At 34.1% G+C, this 7,335-nt stretch overlaps 1 long non-coding RNA gene across 1 annotated transcript; it reads left to right on the top strand.

The window, feature by feature from the left end:
- Positions 1 to 1,928: 1,928 nt before the first annotated feature.
- LOC149822426 (uncharacterized) lies at positions 1,929 to 3,077 on the top strand. Its single transcript, XR_016425989.1, has 2 exons — positions 1,929 to 2,065; positions 2,888 to 3,077. It is a non-coding gene; the product is annotated as an uncharacterized LOC149822426 (long non-coding RNA).
- The last annotated feature ends 4,258 nt before the right edge of the window (positions 3,078 to 7,335 follow it).

Here is a 7,335-nt window from a genome sequence, read left to right as displayed (position 1 = left end):
ACTTCGCTTATGGTCACGATGTTGCGCATGATATGCATGTCATATCTCCATTGGCTGATGAAACATTCATAGAGGAATGTGATCCAAATGATGTACCAAGTGGATGGGCAAACAATGAAGAAGAAGAAGAAGAAGAAGAAGAAGAAGAAGAAGAAGAAAGTCAAACTAGTGACGAGGAAGAATTCTCAAGCTAGTGAAAAAAATCTTATACTACAAACCTCTATTTAAATGCATTGTAATACTTGATGTGAGTTGTATTGTAATACTTGGTGTGAATGATTAAAAATTTTATTTCAATGTATTGTAATACTTGATACGAATGATTCGAATGCATTGTAATTTATCTGAATGTATTATAATTTATGCAATTAACGAATGATTTGAATTAGTGCAATACTTGATGTCAATGATTTGAATTATTTGAATGCATTGCAATGCTTGATGTGAATGACTTGAATGCATTGTAATACTTGATGTGAATTATTTGAATGTATTGTATGACATATGTTATTTGTTAGAATATGGTTCGTGGAGGTTATAGTGGTCGCTCATCCAGTAGTAGCCAGGCTCAACCTTCATCTTCACGGGCTCCTGTGATAGGTATATCATATAACTAATTAGATGCTTGATTAGTTCAAATGCACATTCTGAGAACTTGGTGTGTATTTTTTTACAGATGATGTTGCGCCTGTATACGACCCACCTACACCAGTTGATCGCACAAGTCAACAGCCAACACAGGAAACAGGGTCTTCACAGGCTGGCACAAGAAGACTCATTCGAATAGTGTATATCGATAATCGACCGTAAGTATTTTGTTTTCAATTATTGCATATCTTTTAAATATTTTATATTGATATTTACTGTGTAACAATTCATGTGCAGCACGAGGTTTGAGCCACAAGAAGTAGTACGGGAGATTAGGAATTCACTTCTTCAACATCTACCAGGACCAGTTGCTCAATGGAAAGAGTACCCAAAGGAGGTATTAGACAGATTGTGGTCCTCATTCATGGTATACAGTTGTTCCTCATAGTTAATGTGTTTCATATTTAATTTATTTAAGCAATGTCTACTAACTTTCTGAAAATATTTGTAGGCTTCGAATCGCTTTGCAACTACGGTGGAAGAAAATGATGCAAGGAAGGTGTGGCAGAAGGTGGCTGCCAATCGATTTGCAGACATGCTGCACACTATGAAGACTGCAGCAAAAAAAGCATCTGGCGTAGTAGATGATCCATTACTGTGGAAGGGCCATGGTCCTATTACTATCAGGAGAGATTACTGGGATGAAATGTGCGATATGTGGGCGGGAGATGCATTTAAAAATCGCTCTGCGAAGGCTTCACAAAATCGATCGAAGATGCCCGAAGCCCATCTACACACAGGTGGATCTAAGACATTTGGGAGCCACCTAAAGAAAATGGTAACTCATCAATATATAATATTAATTTTATAAGTATAGTTGCAAATTTGTGTACTAAATCTTTTGTCATTTAACTTCGCAGGAAGCAGAAAAAGGAGGCAGTGTACCATATAAGGATGTGTTTGTAGAAACACATAAACGGAAGACCACGGGAGTCTTCGTATCAGAGAAGGCGAGAACGACAACGGTATGTATTAATTCTATTAATAATCATTGCAATATATATGCAAGTCATCATAATGTTATCATTAATTATTAATGAATACTTTAAACATTATTTTGTAGGAGGCATATGAGCAACAAATGGTAGAGCGATATGGTGAAGACGCTACTCAGCATCCATCATTTGATCCTACAGCATGGGTGACTGCAGCAGGTGAACCCAAAAAAGGTCGCGTGTTCGGGTTTGGGAGTAATATGAACACTTCACCAGTTATTGGTTCTTCCAGTTACGGCTCACCAACTTCTTGCGCCGACATAAGCTCCAAGCAGCCGACTATTCTTTCCGGTGATGATGTACGCGAGATCATTAATGAATCACTGAATAACTACTTCCAATACACCGTCGCCCCCTTTCTCCGAAATGAGATCAAGGCCGCTGTTCAGGATAGGGGATCTTCGATTCCAGGTCCCTCTCAGGTATAATCACATATATAGTTTTTTTGACTATCTTAAAGCACATCTGAGCATGGTAGAATCACATATAGAGTTTTTCTAGATGCCTTAGAACACATATGAACATGCTATAATCACATATTCAATTTTTTTACTGCCTTAGCACACATATGAGCATGATAGAATCACATATATATATATTTAACTTTTTGTCTGTCTTAGAGCACATATGAGCATGATAGAATCACATATAAAGTTTTTTTGATTGCATTAGAACACATAAGCATGCTATAATCACATATTCAGTTTTTTTACTGCCTAAGAACACATATGAGCATATTATAATCACATATTCTGTTTTTTGACTGCCTTAGCACACATATGAACATGCTATAATAACATATAGAGTTTTTTAACTGCCTTAGAACACATATGAACATGTTATATATCATTTATGATAGAATCACATATAAAATTTTTGGCTTTGCCTGCCTTAGAGCACATATGAGCATGCTATATTCACATATTCAATTTTTTTACTGCCTTAGCACACATACGAGCATGATCGAATCACATATATAGTTTTTTGCTTGCCTTAAAGCACATCTGAGCATGGTAGAATCACATATAGAGTTTTTTTATATGCCTTAGAACACATATGAACATGCTATAATCACATATTCAATTTTTTGACTGCCTTAGCACACATATGAGCATGATAGAATCACATATAGAGTTTTTTTATTGCCTTAGATCACACATGAGCACATGATAGAATCACATATAGTGTGTAATTTATTTCATTATATTTTGTTTATCAATACTGACTGTTCTTTTCTTGTGTAGGCTGCTAGCGATAATCAGGGTAGTGGAGCTGAAGGGACAGATAAAGACAATGAACAAGAAGACGCACAAAATCTTGGCGATGATTAGAGGACTGTGTTGAAGAAGTTCTATTTTTTTTATTTTTCCTAATTGTAATTGTTGAATTGTAAATAATTAAACTTTTTAGTTTTAAGGTGGAACGATTAATTATTATAGATACTTGTTATATGAATTTTTTTGTGTGGTTTGTTTTTTATTTACAGGAAATATAAATTGTACAGGAAATATAAATTGTACAGTTCTCCGTAATTAATTTTTAAATAAATTTTTTTTGATTTTTTTTCATTTTTGCGACGGATTAGCGACGGATGATTCCGTCGCTATCATATTAATCTAGCGACGGCTTAGCGACGGAATTAAATCCGTCGCCACGCCGTGGTCGCCGTTTAGTACCGGCGGATTGGCGACGGAATATAGCGCTCGTTATTCCATCGCAATTAGCGACGGACTTGGCGACGGAATAATTCCGTCGCCAGTTAGCGTCGAAATATTCGCGACGTAAGCATACTGTCGCCGCGTTGTCGCTAATCCGTCGCTAACATGGTTAGCGACGGATTAGCGACGAAAGGTGGTCGTCGCTAATCTACTGCTCTGTTGTAGTGATAGTGATTGAATCTTGCATATAGGTGTTCTAAGGCTGTCAAAATTTTTTTATAGTGATTCAAACATGCATATATGTGTTCTAAGGCTGTCCAAAAATTTTCATAATGATTTCATCATGCATATATGTGTTCTAGGCTGTCAAAAACATTTCATTGTGATCCAATCATGCATATATGTATTCTAAGGCTGTCAAAAAAAATTCATAGTGATTCAATCATGCATATATGTGTTCTAGGCTGTAAAAAAATATATATAGTGATTCAATCATGCATATATGTGTTCTAAAGCTATCAAAAAAATTTCATAATGATTCAATAATTCATATATGTGTTCTAAGGCTGTCAAAAAAAATTCATAGTGATTCAATAATTCATATATGTGTTCTAAGGTGGTCAAAAAAATTTCATTGTGATTCAATCATGCATATATATGTTCTAAGGCTGTCCAAAAAATTTAATAATGATTTAGTCATGCATATATATGTTTTAGGCTGTCAAAAAATTTTCATAGTGATTCAATCATGTATATATATGTTCTAAGGCTGTAAAAAAAAAATCATAGTGATTCAATTGTGCATATATGTGTTCTAGGTTGTCAAAAAAAATTCATAGTGATTCAATCATGCATATATGTGTTCTAAGGCTGTCAAAAAAAATTCATAGTGATTCATTAATTGATATATGTGTTCTAAGGGTGTCAAAAAAAATTCATAGTGATTGAATCATGCATATATGTGTTCTAAGGCTGTCGAAATTTTTTTATACAGATTCAATCATGCATATATGTGTTCTAAGGCTGTAAAAAAAATTCATAGTGATTCAATCATGCATATATGTGTTCTAACACTAAAAAAAAATCATAGTGATTCAATCATGCATATATGTGTTCTAATGCTGTAACAAAAATTCATAGAGATTCAATCATGCATATATGTGTTTTAAGGCTGTCAAAAAAAATTCATAGTGATTCAGTCATGCGTATATGTGTTCTAAGGCTGTTAAAATAATTTCATAGTGATTCAATGATTCATATATGTGTTCTAAGGCTGTCAAAAAAAATTCATAGTGATTCAATCATGCATATATGTGTTCTAATTCTGTAAAAAAAAATTGATAGAGATTCAATGATGCATATATGTGTTCTAGGTTGTCAAAAAAAATTCATAGTGATTCAATCATGCATATATGTGTTCTAAGTTGTCAAAAAAAATTCATGGTGATTCAATCATGCAAATATGTGTTTTAAGGCTGTCAAAAAAAATTCAAAGTGATTCAATCATTCATATATTTGTTCCAAGATTTTCAAGTTAATTATTTGGGGCATTACAACTATGATATCAGAGTAGGACAAGAATATATGGTTTGTGGCCCTTCCAGCAACCCTGCAAGAGCTCTTTAAGTATATAGTATTTGAATTATGTTTTTTTTCTTGAAGAAATTGATTTATTTTGTGAAAATCAAGAACCTAGATATATTGCTGGGAACATCGTTCGATATATGTTGTGATCAAGATAAGCGAGAGACGTATGTTATTTTGTTGTTCGAGTAGATGGCTTGTGGAGCTAGGTGTGAAGATCTCCTTGATTCACTAAACATCGTACAAAGGTTGCGACACAACAACCAACCTCAATACCTAGTCAGGATGAATGATGAAGAATTTCCATATAGCAAATCAGATTGAATAAATAATCCAAGAATTTTGCCATTTACGTTCTTTGGTAATAAAGATGAATGCTTTGGATTTGAATCTCGTTTGAATGGTTATAAGTCTTAGCACTTAGGTTTGACTAATTTAATATCTTAAAGCCCTACACATAGATATATAAGTTTTGTTGGATGTAGACTTCACTAAAAAAAAAACTGATCCTGAATCCAACACCAAACTTTAATTAAATCCTATCAGGAATATAGGATCTGATGAATTGAGATTAGATACGGGTTGAACCCTCAATCATATATGAGTCAATTAATATCTTTAGGTCATATATCGCTTCCTATAAAATAAAGGCTATACTACTATAGATTCAGAAAGGGATTTTATGTTTCTTGAATAAGATTCTAAATACTCTAAACAATGCACGAGGTTCAAATTTCAAATTATTTTGAAGTTTTCATTTGGAATAACACACATACTACGGTCCCTTGTATAGTGATAAGGATACCACATGGATGAGCATTATAAGAATTTCCATAAGGCATAAATGAGAACATTATTTATTAAAAAAAGACATGATTCTCTTTTCATAGTGTTATTAAGGATGAAAATAATAATATATAATAAAGCCCCTAGATTGGGTCTTTGAAATTTCCTGAGAGATTTTCATTGGATAACATACGTGGAAAAAACAAAATTTTAAAATACAAGAAAGATACTCCAGTCTAGTGGTTTAGTCCTTGTAACGAATTTTGGGGATGAAATTCCTTTTTAGGGGGAAAGGATATAAAACCTACAAAATTTTGATAATTATCAAAATAAATAAATAATACAATTCTTTAAAATAAATATGGTAAAGTGATATAGAGTGAATCCAAATGGATCTTGTATCCAAACAAGATCAAATTGATCCAGTATTTGGATTCGGATACGACGTATGGATTCGGATCTAGGATGGATCCGAAACCCAATTAGAATCCAATTGGATCTTAATGGATCCAAGTATGGTCGAACTTCAATCAAGATCCAAAAACGTAGTTAGAAAGTTCAAAAGATCTAAAATATAATTTTTGATCCAACTCGTATTTGAGATTTGTCAAAAAAAAAATGAATTCATATATAAAAGAATTAATAAAGACTTATAATGCAACAAGAGGTGAAGGGGTGTTATGGCAAGAGGTCTTGCCTAGTTACGAAGCAACTTGAGTTCAAATCTCATTAGCCATGTACACGAATTTCAGTAAGAGGATGTGTCTTTTTTATCAAAAATGTCATTTTGGAAAACTCATCAAAAAGTTAAAAGAGGATAAATAAATTGATGTTGTAAGAATATGCACTAGCGCACTGGTGGGGCTTGTTGCCCTTGAGGGAGAAGAACTTTGGTTCAAATCCCCCTGTGCGCCGGGTGAGTTTTGCTAAAATAATTTAATTTCATTTTGGATTTCGTAATTCCTCATTTAAGAGGGCATAAATGAGAAAAGTCATTTTTCAAGAGGGAGGTGGCTGACCGACTTCCCAAGTTGGAAACCCAATAAAAAACATTGAAGAGGGTGAAAAAGACTTTTTAGGAAGACCACCATGCCCACGATTTTATAATTGGGAGGAGTCTTAAATGAGAATGGCGGTTCCAACGAAAGAAAAAAAAAATATATAGATGTTATTTTTGGAAAATCTGCCAAACGGCTACAAGAGGTCAAAAGAAACATCGTTGCAAGAATAGACAACAAAATTGAATATAGCACTTTGGTGGGGCTCATTACCCCTTAGGGAGGAGGACTCAAGTTCGAATCCCCCTTGGCGCCAGGGATACTTTTTACTAAAAATGACTTTTGATTTGAATTTGAAAGTTCAAAATGGACAATCAAATGCTCAATTAAGAAGGCATTAAATGTTGAATATGAGTTTTTTTTAGAGGGACGGCTGGGTGGGTGGCCAAGGTTGGAAACCCAACCGTCCTAATTGGGAAGAGGTTCCCTTCCATGGTTTTCGAATTTGGAAGGGAGGGGTTTCAAAGCTGGGTAGTAAATAGGGCTCCACGTTTTAGGAATGTGGAAGGGAATTAAGAGGACGGTTTCAAAAAAAAATGCTATGTGTGGGAGTTTACAAAAATGAGATGCGTGGGGATTCGTTTCCCCTTTCTTCCTCAAGCTTCC

The sequence above is a fragment of the Nuphar pumila genome, chromosome 11 (genome assembly GCF_984573655.1).
Source record: "Nuphar pumila chromosome 11, dmNupPumi1.hap1.1, whole genome shotgun sequence".
NCBI classification, from domain to species: Eukaryota; Viridiplantae; Streptophyta; class Magnoliopsida; order Nymphaeales; family Nymphaeaceae; genus Nuphar; species Nuphar pumila.
Note: the sequence above shows the minus strand (reverse complement) of the source record. Positions and strands in the feature narration are given on the sequence as shown.